Source organism: Bactrocera neohumeralis, chromosome 4, assembly GCF_024586455.1.
Source record: "Bactrocera neohumeralis isolate Rockhampton chromosome 4, APGP_CSIRO_Bneo_wtdbg2-racon-allhic-juicebox.fasta_v2, whole genome shotgun sequence".
In the NCBI taxonomy this organism is placed as follows: domain Eukaryota; kingdom Metazoa; phylum Arthropoda; class Insecta; order Diptera; family Tephritidae; genus Bactrocera; species Bactrocera neohumeralis.
Genome location: NC_065921.1, coordinates 79,128,701 through 79,146,911, shown reverse-complemented (window position 1 = coordinate 79,146,911; position 18,211 = coordinate 79,128,701). Strand labels below are relative to the sequence as shown.

Genomic DNA, 18,211 nt, shown 5'->3' with positions numbered 1-18,211 from the left:
TAAAATTGTTAAAAATGTTACTTATCCTTGATAGACTTTTTATGAGTAAAATAGCGGTATATTTTAGTAGGTTTGACTATCTCTTTTCCGCGTTTCTTGATGTTTTGGTTTTCAGCTACCTCTACTGCAAGAACAAATTTCAAAGATTATGAACATATTATGGAAATTTAGGAGTTCACCTAAGACTGGAAACGTTCTAGAAGGTGCAAGAAAGAATTTTAATGGAGTACTCCCAGCACCATTCAAAAACTTTTCTTTTAAAAATTAATATTTTCTTATTATATTTTACAAAAAAGTTTCTTTTCCGCGAAAAAACCGAAAAATATCCGATTTTTACGTTAAAAGTTGCTTTTTTCATAGATAAAATGATGAAAAATGATGTTCGATAGAACTGGAACAAACGATTTTGTAATCGGAAGAAACTAGTTTGGTACAGGGTCTGACAAACTTATATTATCTCCAGGCGGCCATGGGTTTCGATTATTTTTTATCGATGTCTAAATATTGATAACTAATTTCATAATATCTCCATTTACGTTATATAGTAAAGCGGCTGATATTTTCAGGTAAACAACAAGTTAGACACTCAAAGAGTGTTAGTGATAAGAGGCAAGAGTGAGATAAAAAGCGAGAGAGAGCTCATTCTTAGATCAAAATATCAAGAAAACAATAAAAAAGCATTTTTCCTCCACTTGCGAACGAATATGTCAAAATATCACCACTGCGTATGAGTAACCTCAAATTTTCTTAATAAAATAATGATATAAAAATTACTTTCCAACATAGATAGCTAGTTAAAAATATTTAGTGAAGATGGATAAAATACAAAACAACAACAAAAAAGTAACTTCAGTTGACTTAAGCTACAATACGCTACACAAATACAAAATATTCCTTACAAGAACTTTAATCGTTCAGTTTGTATGGCAGCTACATATATATGCTATAGTGATCTGGTCTGAGCAATTTCTTTGGAGATTGCATTATTGACATAGAAAATAATTCATGTCAAATTTGAAGAAGATATCCTTTCAAGTTAAAAAGTTTTCCATACTGATACTTGAGTCTGATCGTTCAGTTTGTAAGGCATCTATATAGAAGTATGTATGTTATAGTGATCCGATCTGAACAATTTCTTCGAAGATTACACCGTTATCTTGGGCAATAACCCCTGCCAAATTTGATGAAGATTTCTCGTCAAATAAATAAATTCCCCACAAGCATTTGATTCCGAGAGTTCAGTTTGTATATCAGCTATATGCTGCAGAGTCCCGATCTGAACAATTTCTTCGAAAAATGCATCGTTACGTTAGACAATAACTTATGCCAAATTTGATGAATGTTTCTCATCAAACAAGAAAGTTTGCCCTACAAGCACTTGATTCCGCGCTTTCAGTTTGTATAACAGGTATATGTTGTAGTTATCCAATATCGGCCGTTCTTACAAATAAGCAGCTTCTTGGTGAGAAAAGCACGGGTGCAAAGCTTCAGATCAATATCTTTTAGACGAACAGACTGACGAACAAAGAGAGCAGTGTTAATGGTAGCTGACGAACAAGCAGAAATGGCTTAATCGACTTAGTCATCGTGCTGTTATTATATATATATATACTTTATAGGGTCTCTAACGTTTCCTTTTGAGTATTACAAACAACGTGGCAAACTTTATATAACCTGTTCAGCGTATACTACAATTATAAGACCACCGAGGCGTATGAGTAACTTTGAATGTATGCAATAAAAGTGAGAAATAACATTAATAAAGTTATCTTTGTTGCGAAAATTAAGCAAAATTAAACAAAAAATTTACTTAAAAATACTAATATAATAATTAATTTTATTAAAAATTTATTCATGAAATTTTTAATTTATTTTTTTGCTTTTTTGCTGCTTAAGTGCCACCCTAATGCACTCAAGCTACCGTATGTATGTATTTATGGCACATATAGTGTTACGTAAATGCATTCTAATAAATTGAATTGAAATACTCAATTGATTTTCAAACATCCGATATCGATTCCGCATATAACCACAATTTGTAACCAACTAAGTGGCTAGAGAAAATTATATGAAGATATATAGTTTTTTATGTAGGTATGTATGTATGTATGTATTGACAGCTGGATGTGCGCGCAAATATTCAAGTGCAATTATGCGCTTGTTTCGGTTTTCTATAAGACGCTAACACGCTTAGTTACACATCAGTGATATACATACATAAGTGATAAGTGACTTTCATAAAGTATTGTGACTGGATGAAACTGCTTTGTGGTGGATATTACTAGTTAAATGGCTTGAAAGAGTTTTTCTCTTGTTAATTATCTTTTCTTTTTGTTATTTATTTTTTTCGATTTTTAAGCTTTTTCTGTATACATATGTAATTTAAAAAAAAAAATTTAATATTAAAAAAAAATAATTAAAAAAATTTAAAATCGTTTTTTTATTTTTGTTATATTTTTGAGAATATTTTTTTATAATTTTTTTAATTTTTTTTTAATTATAAAATTTGTTTCGAAAAATTAATTAGAATTTTTTTTTAATTATAAAGTTTTTTTAAATAAATTAATTTGAAAAAATTTAATATCTGTTTAGATTTTTTTAAACTTCATTTAATTTTTTTTATATTTCTTTATAATTTTTTTAATTTTTTTTTAGTTATAAAGTTTTTTTAAAAAAATTAATTTAAAAAAATTTAATATCTGTTTAGATTTTTTTTAACTTAATTTACATTTTTTTATATTTTTTTTATTTTTGTTATATTTTTTATAATTTTTTTAAATTTTTTTTTAATTATAAAATTTGTTTCGAAAAATTAATTAGAATTTTTTTTTAATTATAAAGTTTTTTTAAATAAATTAATTTGAAAAAATTTAATATCTGATTAGATTTTTTTAAACTTCATTTAAATTTTTTTTATATTTCTTTATAATTTTTTTCATTTTTTTTAGTTATAAAGTTTTTTTAAAAAAATTAATTTAAAAAAATTTAATATCTGTTTAGATTTTTTTTAACTTAATTTACATTTTTTTATATTTTTTTTATTTTTGTTATATTTTTTTATAGTTTTTTAATTTTTTTTTTTTAATTATAAAATTTTTTTCAAAAAATTAATTTTCAAAAACTTAATATCTTTTTAGATTTTTTAACTTAATATACTTTTTTTTTAATTTTTTTTATTTTTGATATATTTGTGAGCATATTTTTTTGTTTTTATATTATAAAATATATTTTGTAGGAAATTTGGTTCAATCATTTGTGTATACATATAATTGTGTGATCTAATTGTAGTAATAAATGCGTTTATTTTGTTGTTGTTGCACTATGAGAGTATTGAAATTCCTATACAGAAAAATTCGTACAGTCGTCATGCCATACAAATAATAACCTTTAATCATTAACAAGTCAATCAAATTTGTTGCTGAATTTGCTACCGTCAACACAGCTTACAACAACAAAACTCACATCAACAAATCTCGCACCCATACACTAACACCTATACACTCTCACCCCCAATTTGTTTATACTAAATATTGACTAAAAGCATTTCATGGCCATGACATTGACCATAGGCTGTGCCAAAAGCATTAGTCTAGGCATTAAAGCTGTTACATAACCTAACTAATGGCTTTGAAGCAAGCACAAAAATCAGAAAAACGGTTAACTCCAAAATGTGAAGTTCAATACGCAAACGCTCGTTTTATGTGTTCTGTCTAACGTTGAGCGTGTGAATGAGTCATTTACGTAAGTTTACATGTATACATACAAGCACACGCATACTTTTGCATGGTTGTTGTTTTGTCAGGATATTATTTCTGGTTGTGCTGACAGTTTTACGATTTGATTATGATTACAATGAATAATTATTAACGAACACACAGGGGAAATAGTTGTAATGAAAAAAAATCAAAATTGTTTATACAAAGAGCAAATTGTAGTTAGCCTCTAAAGCAGTTCACCTCAGCCTGAAAATTTTTATTTCTCTCCACAAATATTTCAATTATTTTTACACCATTTTCTATCCCTCTCCACTCTCTCTCTCTCTCTCTCTCTCTACATACTCCGAATCACATAGCCTCCGATTACGACAGCGCATTGATTTAACTCAAGTCAAATATGAGTCAGTTTTCAGTATTCGATCTGAAGAAATTCGAAGAAATTATCGGTCCATATTTCTTCAAAAATGATGACGTTGAGAACGTAACCGTCAATAGCGACTGTTATCGCGGCCGACTATTTGATGCCTGAAATTGAAGCTGGTGATCTCCGCAACATTTGGTTTCAACAAGACAGCGCCACTTCCCATACATGGCATCAATCAATGGATTTATTGAGAGAACACTTTGGTTAGCATACAATCACGTTTTGTGCCGTTCAATTGGCCACCAAAATCGTGTGATATCACATCGAAAGACTTTTTCCTGTGAGGATATGTACAGTCTATGCGGACAATCCCGCTTCGATTCAGGTTTTGGAGCAAAACATCACGCGTGTCATTTGTCAGTTACCAGTCGAATTGCTCGAACGAGTCATCGAAAATTGTACTCAACGGATGGACCATCAGAGATGTAGCCGCGGCCAATATTTGAAAGAGACATTCTTCAAAAAGTAAATGCCAAAGAATGTTCGTTTCGAATGATAATAAACATTCCCCATTAAATTTGGTTTTACTTTAAAAAAAAAAAGTAGAGAACCTCGAAATGGATCATCCTTTAGTTGCCCAATATCGTTGGAGCTTTACAAAACAATCCCAGAAGACTATTGAGATTACTGCCAACGCGACTCGAACGACGAACCGCCAAGAATCAAACATAGGCTCACTTGGTTCTGGTTACCGGTTCTTACCCTTATAAAAGATGGCATTATGAGAAAATATATCAGATTCGAGATTTGTTTAAGCTTTGAAATAACTTTTTTTGTGTCGAATTGAGTTCTAAGATCTTTAGCTGTCAAGTTAGCGGAGAAGAAATAAACGACTTTCTGTGCTCTGGAGATCGAATCGGAACGAGAATTTTTAATATGATTTATAAGTGCTGTCAGTCAGTAAGAAAGTGAGAGAGAGGTGGTAATGGAGAGAGAAGCAAATATGCGCTCACAGCCTGGTGGAGAAAGGGAAAGAGAGAGATGGAGAAAGTAGAGAGATATAAAAAGAGTGGAGAGATAGTAAAGATTGAGAGCGATTACAGTGATAGTGAGAGAGAAAGAAGTCAAGAAGAGAGAGAGAGAGAGAGAGTAAAGTGAATTAGAGTGAATAAACTCTCTAAAATGCTGAAAATAAAGCTTAAGGATGTATAAAATATTGTTTGTTAGAAATTGTTGACCTTTTCTTTTCTTTCTATCGATTTTCTCCGTGTCTATGATATGCAAAGCAGAAGAAAAGTCATAAGCGGGGTCAAAAAGCCAATACTTGTAATATTTATATATTAAAGGGTATATTTAGTTTGCCAGCAAGTTTGTAACACCCAGAAGGAAACATCGGATAAATAATAAGCATGATAAGCTAAGTCGATTTAGTCATGTTCATCCGCCGGTCCGTGTGTGTACCATATACGCGAACTAGTCCTTCAGTTTTTGAGATATCGCTCTAAAACTTTGCACACGTAATTTTCTCTCAAAGAAGCTGCTCATTTGTCGAAACCACTGATATCGGATTACTAAAGCATATAGCTGCCATACAAACTGACTAATCGGAATTAAGTGCTTGTATGGAAAACTTTTTCATTTGACGAGTTATCTTGACGAAATTTGATAGGAAGTAATATAAAAAGCAGCAACAGCATTTCTGAAGAACTTGTTTAGATCGGATCACTATAGCATATATCTGTCATACAAACTGACCAATCAAAATCAAGTCCTTGTATGTAAACCTTTTTCAGTGGAAGAGATATCTACACGAAAGTTGCTATGAATTACTGTCAAAGACAATAACGGAATCTTCGAAGAAATTTTTCAGATCGGATCACTATAGCTTATGGCTGCTATACAAACTGACCCATAAAAATCAAGGGTTCGGTGCAAGGTTTTTTCTTGTTTTTGTTTTTTTTTGTTTTCATTTAAGGTGAATATAAAGAAAAAATGTATTCCGAATAAAAAACATTAAAAAAACTTTAATTTTTACAAATCTTACTTTCGTTGTACTATCAAACCTCTAAACTATAACTATTGATTAAATTTCTTAAAAAATATTTAAACATCAGCGATTAAATGGGTTAATATCAGCGCACGGTTGCTAATGTAAATAAAGTTATAACTGTCTGTATACATACTTATATTTATTATTAAAGCCAAACACTTTCATTATGAATTTGCATGAAAACGGTCACACACACACACACACGCATACGAAGGGCTAAAATCGCGCAATCTCAGCTCTACAATAATGAGCGGGAAAATGCAGGCTTACATTGCAAAAATATGTCCTTTACTTATACACAACAATACATACGTATATAACATACAAAATGACATACATACATATATAATGTACAAGAATAAATAACGAAGATTTGCTAAAATGTTTTGCGTTGGGATTTTCCATTGCTATTCGACTCCAGCGGATAGCATGAAATACGCTTGCAATAACTCCGCCCGCTAAATTGGCCTTTCACTCTTTGATATGTGCATATATATGTATATACATATGTATGTCGAATTATGCCGCACGCCTCGTATTACACCTCTCTATGGAATGCCATGGCATGACACCGCATGATATTCGATATAATGCAATCTAATACACGCAAACACACACATACAGACAACCCACATTTGCATTCGCACAATTCTGAAAAGGCACAGCGCGGAAGAATTAATGTGGCGCAGAAAAAAAGAAAAAAGCAGCGAAAAACTACCGCAAAGTAAAATACTGTAATTATACAAATATGAATTACTGGTGTGGAGCGGATCCGTGGCATAGACTGTGTGGCGTATATGTTGATAGCACATTGATGTGTCTATTGTTGTTGGGTATTTCGGGCTCTCGCTCTTTTCTAAATAGCTTATTACGTCATTTTTAATTTTTTCATACATTTTTCTATTTTTTTATAATTTTTTTTTACTATTTCAAATTTTTTTTAAATTAATTTCTTAATTTTTTATAATTTAATTTTTTTTAATTTTTAATTTTCTTTTTTTATAATTTTTTATTTTTTAATTTTTTATTTTTTTTTTACTTTCTTTTAAATTATTTTTGTTACTTTTTTTAATTATTTTTTGTTTTTAATTTTACATACTATTTTCGTTTTCTTTTGTAATTTTTTCTTTTATTAAAAAAATTGTCTTTTTTCCCCCACACACATTCAAGTCCAAGCTCAACATGTGGTCACATACAAGTAAATTGCCATAGATCAACACTCATCACCGCTGCTGGTGTTGTTATTATTGTTGTGCGACAGCCGGCGTACGACACTGACAATGACACTTCGGCTATCGCATGCTCACATCAAAAACGTTTTATCAATTCCAATTTACATAAGGAATTGAGCGAAGAACGAGAAGCAGCAGTAGAAGAAGAAGCAGAAAAAACACCGTTGGCATCGCGCATATTTAACAGCATCCGGCTCAAGCGTGCGCCGTAAGCACTTTGATATGTTATATAGTATATATGTATATTTATGTGTCTGTTTGAGATAGATAGAGCTTGTTGTTGTAGCAGATCAACAGTTTTAATAAATAAAAGCGGGACCGCCAAAATCTTCTCGTGTACACCTCAAACAGTGGCGGCTTAAGAGGGATGGCGCTATGGGAAGTGGGTTAGGAGCGGGCCGCACTTTTTAGGTCCAGACAGTTTTTATACGAGGAACCAATTTTATACGAGACTATCTAAATCGCCTCGGTCCAGCTGCGTGTTAGGAAAATCGGATTTTATGAGTTTTAAACCTCAAAGAATATGCCATTTTTTTTTTCATTGAACATTAGTCAGCTTTTCTGAAACACAAAACATAGCTAAGATCTTACAAAAAAAAAACGAGACGAAACAACCTTTTTGTAAGGAGATCGAAACGAAATGTCTCTTCATGAGATTATATTTGCAATAGATTGCTTGATAGTTCCATATGGAACCTTCTAGATTACACACAAGGAAGCATGATGGTATGAAACTACTAGTCATGAGCGAAGAACAGTTTCTTGCCAGAAACAGCTTTTATCCAATTTGATGCAGCTCTGAGTTAGCGCAACACCTGTACCTCTACGCTCTCAACTGAAGCTAATCTCAACTTCCCGAAAAGAAATATCAAACTCTTGGATTCATTTCAAGATCGAATCCGTTTAGCTGACTTGATTGAGAAAATTATTTTTCAGTTTCTTGTTGTTTTTTCTGAGATCCCTGTGGTTCATTAAGATTGTACTAGCTTCAAATTCTCAATACCTTAGCCAGAGTAATCACAGAGTGAAGTTATCGCATTAATACGATATTGGAACATTTCGGTAATTTCTATCTCATAAATATATAGTATATTGTTCGCCATGTATATATAAACAGTGATCCATTTCGAGGTTGCCTATTGAGAAACACACAAAAACTTCAAATTAAATGGGAAAAGTTTATTATCATTCGAAAGACCATTTTTTGGCATTTATTTTTTGAAGATTATCTCTTTCAAATTTAGCCTGGGCTACTTCTCAGTTGGTCCATCCGTTGAGTCCAATGACTCGTTCGTGCAATTCGGCTGGTAACTGGCAAATGGCACGCGTGATGTTTTGCTCCAAGACCTGAATCGAAGCGGGATTGTCCGCATAGATTTAAGACTTTACAAATACCCACAGAAAAAAGTCTAACGGTGTGATATCACACGATCTTGGCGCGATAATAGGCGCCTTTAACGGTTAAGTTCTCACCTGCATCATTTCTGAAGAAACATAGACCAATGATTCCACCAAATGTGGATGAAATGTCAGCTCTTGAATCTCTTCCGGTTGCTCTTCGTTCTAAATGGGAAAATTTTGCTTGTTTACATACCTATTGAACCAGAAATGGGCTTTATAGCTGAACAAAATTTGGCTCGAAAAAGTCAGATCTTCTTGGAACTTTGTAAGAGCCCATAGAGCGAAGCGATGTGGCTTGGGAAGGTCGAGCGGCTTCAGTTCTTGCACAAGCTGTATTTTAATAGCTTTCATTTTAAGATCTCGACGTATAATGCACCAAGTCGTTGCATACGTCAGTCCGAGTTGGTGCGAACGGCGCCGAATCAACTCTCCACGGTCTTCTTGTACACTCTGGCGTGGCGTGGTATATTTAATTTTTCAGTTTGCAAGAGATATGATTTGAACATATTGCTAAGATTTACTACTTTCCATTTGCTTTGGTACTTCAGAGCTTCGGTCTCAAAAAAGCCAAAATAGACTAAAGTATCACAGCAGTAGGTTCTTTGAAAAAGTAGTCTCCATTATCTAGACTGAAGCATATAGTCTTAACCCAACTTGAAATTTTGAATTTCTTCACGCTTAGCTTTAATGGGTCTACACCATAAATTCCCTTGGTCTAAGAAGCTCTATATACATACAACCTTTAAGGTTAAAGCTTCCTGTCAGTACTTCCAAAAGTATTCTTTCGCTGTATCCGATAATGTTGATATATCTTCATCCAACGCTGTATTACTTAATTACTTTTTTCATGTCTTATGTATTTCTTCAATTGTGAGTACACCACAGTTCCGTATGTTAAGTTCAAACGAAGCAAAGAGATGAACAATTGTAATCAAAGTGTTCGGCTAGCGAAGAATTACGCTCGTGAATTAATATATATATGTATAAGGTTATGCTGAAAGCGTTAAGAATTCATTGACCCAGCGTGGTGGCAGTAGGGGAATCTTTAATTATCAAAATATTTATACAGTGCAATTAGTTAACGCCAAGGTCATTGAGATTTACCGCTGAGTATGTGTACTCGTGTACAGTAAATCGTGCGCATGTCCATTAATATTATTTACGCTGACAAATCTTTATATTAATTTTGACAAATCATTGTTTTTCGTTTACTTAATTCCTTGTGAATTCAATTTAGAAACGATTAAGCGAGGACTGCCGTGGCAACTAAGTAAACTCATTGAAGATTGTAGAGCTGAAGCGCACAGTGTATTATTTGTCGACTGACAGGTCACAAAAATAATAAAAGAATTTCTTAAGAATCTTTAAAAGCGGAGTACAGTTACTACATATAACTTTTTTTTAGCAAGTGTGGAGAACAATCTGGAACAGCGGTTGAGACTGGTTGAGAAAAATTGTATCGTCTTTAATGAGCATCCGACTGGAAACCCATCGCTAAATCCGTGAAAGACTTCAAAGTTTACAACCCTCTTTTCAGAGTTAGCTGGTACAGTAGAATCCTCTGCAAAACCCTTGTTGAAGGGAATTAGTTAGAGAATGTTTTAGTAGAACAGTCTACAGTCAGTGAAAGCTCGCCACAGTTCTTTAATTTACATGAAGTTAAATCAAGCGGAAAAGTCTCAGGATACACTAATTAAGTTGCGAACCGAAGTCAAAAGGAACTTCACTCGTTGGGAAACTTGTTAAACTTCAGGTGAAACAACTCCCTTTATATCCATTGGAAGCCCCTTTCGAAGTGTGAAATGAATATACTCAAAGGACCTCAAGGCCTCTCTTTCGGTAATAAACGATTCGAAAAATTATTCATTACATAATTTCGAAGATTTACTTAGTATATTATCTTGGTGAACGCTCGGTCGATGTGAAGGTTTTTAAGCTTATCTTCAAAGTATTATTTATTTTCAATGAGTCTAGTAGGAACAGATGAAGCTTTTACGTAGCTAGAACAGTAGAATCCACAAAAAACTGCCTATTAGTGTTGCATAAGCAGACAAATCTTCTTTACTGAGTCTATCCGAGACCGTTTCTGTTAAATATGCACGATTATCGAGAGGACGGCGCCCAAAGATTCCCAGTCGCACCATAAAATTAATGAGATTTTGTGTTAGAAAACGAACAGACCTCGACTGAATGTGAGTCAAAAGTCTCGTCGGTTGGCATAGTTTCGATTGACGTCATGACGACGTCAGAAAACTCCCAGCCAGAGACCGGTTAAGTGAACAAACTTTGGCTGAATGTAAATATGAGCCTGTTTACAAAGATTCGATTGTTCTAAGACCGGCTGCTGTCTTTTAATTGTAATGGATGCAAAGAGATGGCGGTTGCATAGATCGATCTTTGTGAGGATGGCGTCAGAATACTACCAGCCAGACCTGGTTAAGCGGATAGACCTTGGCTCGATTGTCTTGAGATCGGCTGTTGTTTTTTCTATCAAAAAGGATGTAAAAAGATAGCGGTTGCATAGGTTCGATCGTGGTGAGGATGGCGTCAGAACACTACCAGCCAGACCTGATTAAACGCACATTGACTGAATGTAAATCTGAGCCTGTTTATAAAAGCTCGATTGTCGTGAGATCGGCTGGTGCTTTTTTATCGAAAAGGATGTAATAAGGTGGCTTCCAGCCAGAGACCAGTTAAGTGGGCAGACTTTGGCTGAATGTAAATCTGAGCCTGTTTATAAAAGCTCGATTTTCATGAGCTCGGCTGCTGTTTTTTCAAAAAGGTTCTATGGAGTTGGCTCCAAATTCACTGTTTGAGTCTTCCGCCAACGCTGTAGTTCACAGAATTTGTAGTTTAAGCTGCTTCTAACACAAAATGTCACTGAAATCGCCATGTACTGTCTTGCTGACGTCAGTAGATTCTTCAACTCACTTATTAACCTACTTAATAGACACATATTTCTTCCTTTTCCTGCACTAAAATTGCCTTCTCTGAAACGTCTTTCTTTGATTAGCATTTTTAATACATACAGCTAAAACGACATTCACAAAAGCTCCAAAGCGCCCTCACTCTCACTCACAAAATCACGACATTTCTGCAATATTTCGCCTCTAGCCAGTCATATTAGCATAGATATTTATCGTTGGCATGCCAAAATTAACTAGTATCTCACACATTATCCTTGATAAACACAAAAAAAAAAATAATGAAGCACATATTGCCCTCTCCTTGGTACTACTTAGCCTTACTTCGCTGTTATTATTTCTTTCTCCACCAACTGGCAGAGTCGTCATTCCGATAGTTCCGCTGCAACCTTCCACACAGTATACAAAATCAATAGCGCACTGCTATATTTAAAATTTTGCATCACGGTATGGCACTGTCGGGGGCCCTTCAACTTCTCGCGCGCTACCGCTCACTTTCACTTACTCACGCTCCCTTTTCTCCTCTCGCTCTCTCGCTCACTTATTAGGCAGCCAATTTACGCCGTTGCGCCACTTAAATGCCGTCTATTGCAGCGCTGCATCAACAAGGTCTAAGGTAGGCTGTATTTGCAAACCTTGCTAGCCTTTAAATTGCTAACTGTAAGCAATGAAGCAGTGAATATCAAGCAAGGATTTGTGTGGCAACCGCGTTGAGAAGGTCTGTTCGCAACTCCGCGACTTAATTAGCATTGCAAAGTGCCGAAGCGGCACGTGATGAGGCCGAACGCACAAATCAATGCAATGCGGCAGTGAATGCGTCAAGTGACGTTGATTTATTGCAAGTCACTATCGTCTTCAAATACGTCACATGCGTGTAGAAAGTGTGGAAATCAGTGGCGTGAAACTATTAAACGCGATACTGGCCGAGACTTCAATACTTAAATGTTCATTGTTTCTTGCTTTGGTCAGCGTGTATACTTTCGCGAAAGTGAGTGCTTCTGCACTTGAATCTTACAAAAACAAAGGAAAGCAACTCCTTTCGCCACCTTCAAAACAATGGAGTGTATATTCTTTCTGAAGACTTTGTCTGGGCATGACATATGGAACCATATTACCACGACTATAAACTCAAGAACCGCCGCAATGGACGTGATTATCGCACAGTTCCAATATAGCCGCTGTAGAATAAATTATAACTAATTAAATTCCGAAACACATGCAAACTATTTCGAGATTATTTTCTTGCGCGGTCTAAAATTCTCTTTATGAAGCTTCCAAGCTACAGCCAAGCTCGTATAAAAGTTCAGCACACTTTTTCAATATCTCTACGGAACTTTTAACTCCTTTAGCGATATCAACCCAAGGTAAAACTTTAGATTCGTCGACATAGTGGTTTTCCGAGAGAGACTTATTGAGATGACCTTCGAATCACCGCAAACAGACGGAAGGATAAACAGAGGTACCTTAACATCAGATCCTTAACAAAATAAAAAAGGAAATGGAAGCTCAACGTCAATATACTTTCGAAAACATTGAGTCTCTAAGAGCTCTAAAGCAGAAGATTGAGGTTATGAAGCCAGGAATGGTAAACTAGGAATGTTGCTTCTTAACTAAAATATTTATGAAAAAAATGGTGGTGTTTCAATCATTGATTGGCTGTGAAAACGCTACAATAACTGTTAAAAACACGAAAGAGCTCTTAGCAACTAAGATGTAAAAGAAAACTGAGTCTGCAGAATATAGTCTTAAAATCGTGACGTGACTATTCTGGTAAATTCCCAGCTTTATCCTTATTAAAGCATGTTTAGAAGTTCACGCAAGTAAGGTAAGTTCTCTGAGCACCATTCACTTAGAAAAACTATTCTTTTACATATGGCACATGCAGCTCACGACTTCCGGTCTTGGATCAAGTATCCTCTGGACCTGTCCTCACTCGACGAACAAATACCAACCAGTATAAGTCACTCATTATTCTCATACTGCTATGTGGTGCAGAGGTTTGGACGATGACAAGATCTGACAAATCGATATTACGAGTTTTCGAGAGGAAGGTTTAGAGGAAGATTTATGGTTCTTTGCGAATTGGCAAGGGCGAATACCGCCGACGATGGAACGATGAGCTGTACGAGATATACGACGATATCGACATAGTTCAGCGAATTGAGAGACAGCGGTAGCCACTGGCTGGGTCAGGTGGAGAAGAACCTGGTTACATTTGGAATCTCCGATTGATCCCAAATAGTGGAAAAAAGAAACGACTAGCGCGCTGTTGTAAACTCGGCTATAAATGCGTAAGCGGGTCTATGCCAATAAAGAAGACAAAGTTCTTCAAACTTAGATTACTTTACAAATTGTTCTATTCCTAATCTCGAGTTTCAATATTACCTCTTCAAATGAAGGGTCAATTTAATTTTAATAAAAGTACACTTGTGTATTTAATGTTTCGTCAAGGGTTGTTTATTAGAAGCTATATTCCCGATAACTTGCCCTTAAAATTCATCTACTGTGTGGAGGGTATATAACTCAGTTTATAAATACTATTAGAATTATTTGGAGTGGAAGCTAATGAAATGTTTAAGCTCCGACGCACCGTATTCACACTCTTATTTCAATTTAGTTCATTAACTTAAACCTCTGCATATGTTTTGTATTTTGACTGTCGCAATATTTCCAACCGGCACTGTATGTAACTTGCTGTGGCGCAATGCAAACACGGCCACAATCAAACAACCAATACAGCTACTTGGATGAGTGCGCATACGCAAAGATTGAATTTCACACACACACATGCACATACACATACACATTGATAATAATAATAACGGTCATGATAACTGTTTTATTTTCTTTTTCACGGTTTTTAAAGGCGACATATGTTTCGTAACAAGAATACATGTGAACACTAATGCACTTATTCAATTGATTATTTGTTTCACATTTGATTGTTTGTTTATTTTTTTAACTTTTGAATCTTATTTTCAATATCAGTATTTAATTTCACTTATTTAAAAAAAATAGTTATTAGTTTTTTTATATCACAATCTTTTTAAGAATGAAAAACTCATTTAGAGCAGCATAATAAAATATATGCTTTTTATCTATATAAAAGTAATATTAATAGGTTTTTATTTCTATTTTTAATGTTTTTAATTAATTATTAAATTTATTTTTTTTTATAATTTCAACCAAAATCGTGAAAAAATGGTAATAACTACTAAAAACTGAAATTAAATTGTCTACTGCTTTTGTTAATGTTTATTTATTTAATTTTTATTTTATTAATTTCGTAAATAATTTTATTAATTACTAACCGTTAATCGAATTTTGCACTTATTTATGTTAATAATTTTTAGTTAATATAATTTTTTTAATTAATTCGATTAAAATTTTAATTTGGATTAACTATTAATTTAATTATATTAATTAATTTTTTTCGTTTTTTATTTTTATTATAAAAAGTAATTAAGTTATGTACGGCTTTTATTAATTTTGTTTAAATTAATTTAATTTTTATTGAGTTATTTTATTAAGATTTGCAAATAACTTTATTAATTATTTACCGTTAATTTAATTTTTAACCTAATTTTAATAATAGTTTATATTAAATTTAATTTTTAATTAATTCGTTTATTTTAGATTAACTATTAATTTAATTATAATTAATTTGTTTCACTTTTTATTTGTATTAATAAAGAACGAATTAAATTATGTACCGCTTTTATTATTTTTTTGAATTAATTTAATTTTTGTGAATTTATTTTATTAATTTTGCAAATAATTTTATTAATTATCTAACATTAATTTAATTTTGAACTTTATTATTAATAATATGTAATTAATTTAACTTTTGTAATTAAATTTATTAAAATTTTGTTTTGGACTAATTGTAAATTTAATTATATTAATTTTTTTTTTTTGTTTATTTTTATTATAAAAAATACTGAAATTAAATCATATGCTACTTTTATTCATATTTTTTGATTAATTTAATTTAATTTTTTTTTAATTTTATTCATTCTTTATCACTTCATTAATTATTAACCGCTAATTTTATTTCGCACTAAATTTCGTTAATAATTTGTAATTAATATAATTTTTAAAAAATTTATATTAAATTAACTATGAATTTAGTAATATTAATTAATTTTTAATGTATGTAAGTTTTTAATTTTTTTAATTATTTTATTAATATATATATTACTTAATTAAATTTCTTCAATTTATTTTAATATTTTTTGTTCTTAATTTTTATAAATTTTTCTAGTTAAAATTATTTTAATAATTTAACATTTTTTTAAATTAAAATTATAATTAGATTAATTTTTTTTAATTTAATTACATTAATTAATTTTTTAAAATACGTTATTATTTTTTTAACTTAATTTATGTATGTTGTATATAATACTTAATTCAATTTCTTTGATTTATTTTGATATTTTTTGTACTTAATTTTTACTAACTTTTCCAATTAAAATTAATTCAATAATTTTTATAGTTAATTTTTTTTGTAACTTTTGTAGTTAATTCTATACATTTTTTTAAAATAATTTATTTTTTTTTTTTTTTTTAATTAATTTTTTCATTATTATATATTAAATAATTTTTTTTTTTTTTTTTTTTAATTTTGTTATTGTTAGTTTTTTATTATTATGCTGCTTTCAAATCGGAAGCAATAGTTCCGATTTTAATCCCATAAGGCTTAATTTTATTAATTAATTAATTATTTTTAAAGGTTAAATTAATTTTTGTAATGAAATTTATTAATTTCTGAAATTAATTATTTTATTTTTATAGTTAATTAAATGTTTGTAATTATCTTTATTAATTTAAATAATTTTTTTGTTTTTGTATTTAAGTTTCTTAAAGTTTTTAATTATATTTAATAAATTTTGTAATTAATTTTATTATTTTTATAATTAATTAAATGTTTGTAATAATCTTTATTAATTTATATAATTTTTTTTTAATAATTGTAATTAAGTTTCTTAAAGCTTTTAATTAAATTGTATTAATTTTTGTAAATGTCTGCAATTACCTATATCAATTTAATTTTTGTTTTTTTAATTTGTAATTAATTTTCTAAAATTTAATAGCTTTTGTAATAAATTATTGTATTTTTAATTTTGTTTATTTTATTTTTATTATTGTTTTTTTTTTTATTGCTTTGTTGTTAGAACAGTTTTCGAATCCGTTCAACTTGCATATAAGCGGAAACAATAATTACGATTTTAGTGCCATAAAGTTTAAGACTCACTGAATCCGTCACGAAACACGCGAGAAACGCGTTGCCAATTTATTTTTTACGTTGCTTGCAAAAATATGTGAATTTTTTTTTTTTTTTGTATATATTGTTCAATATACATACTTTCTTTTGTATTTTTACTATTTCTTTTATTATTTTATTACTTTTTAAATACTTTTTTCCGATTTTTGTTACTTTTTAAATACTTTTTCCGATTTTTACTACTTTTTTCCAAATATGATTACTTTTTACTACCCGAAACGAACTTACGTATTTCCTCCCTCACGTTTTCGCTGCACTTTTTCAAATAAACACAACCTTTTCCATTTATATTTCACATATTATTCTTATTTTTGCCAATTTTTTCGACAATTTTATTTTCTCTTTCTTGCGCTAATACTAATTACGTCAATTCAGCACCGTTAGCATTACTTCGAGCTCAACGTAAGTGCAGCAGTACTTTGACCGACGTCACTAACAAACACCAACGACCGCTGGCAAACACGCTGCTCTGCGCCACTATACACTATGCAACACTGTGCTAGTATTCTAGCCAACTATACACTAAGCTTAAGCGCCTTGCTGACTTTAGCCAACTTTAGCCGACTTTGCGACGCTGCGTTTCGCTAGCGACCGCACAACCAACTGCGCATCGATGACTCGTGCTCGCGCTCGTACTCCAATGCACGACGTGTTTGCTCGGCCTTTTTGTCGTTATTGTTTTTTTTTTTATTGCGTTCGCTTGTCTCTAATTTGTGCTGTGTGTGTGTGTTGTTTCGTCGTGAAAGGACTTTGCGCGCGTCAAAGTCCTTTCGCCGCCATCAAAGGACTGAATGAAGCGGCGAGTGAGCGATTGTTTTTTCCCCAACCGACGAGCATCAAACAAAATCAACCAGAAGCGTTGTCACGACGGCTGAACTTCATAAGCGTCTAAATTTGTGTGTGTATGCGTCTATATGTATATGTAAATAGTTGCTTGCGTTGTTTTTTGTGAGTGTGTTGATGTGTAGCGGAATTATGCCGGCGCGACCGGTGGAGTCGCCCATCGCTCCAGCTGTCTGGTGGCATGGTGTCCATTACTCCATAGACCTAAGTATTGCTAACAAACCGCTACTTAGTATTTATCGCATGCGGAATATTATTGTATTTGCAAACGTGTGTGTGTGTGTGTGTGTGTGTGTGAAGTGTATGCAATTCCTTGGAGTATGAGTGCAGAAGCGTGGACCTTCCTGTTAACCTTCTGTGCCGTTCCAGCAGCTGTTACAAATAATACAAATATGTA

General features: G+C 32.1%; 1 protein-coding gene across 1 annotated transcript in view; it reads right to left on the bottom strand.

Annotated features, from left to right (window-relative positions):
* LOC126757173 (glycine receptor subunit alpha-2) overlaps positions 1-17,723 on the bottom strand; it is a 34,594-nt gene extending 16,871 nt beyond the window's left edge. The window contains exon 1 of the mRNA XM_050470868.1: positions 17,200-17,723. The gene's annotated coding sequence lies outside the window, so the exon portion shown is untranslated. The remainder of the gene's footprint in view (positions 1-17,199) is intronic.
* Positions 17,724-18,211: the final 488 nt, after the last annotated feature.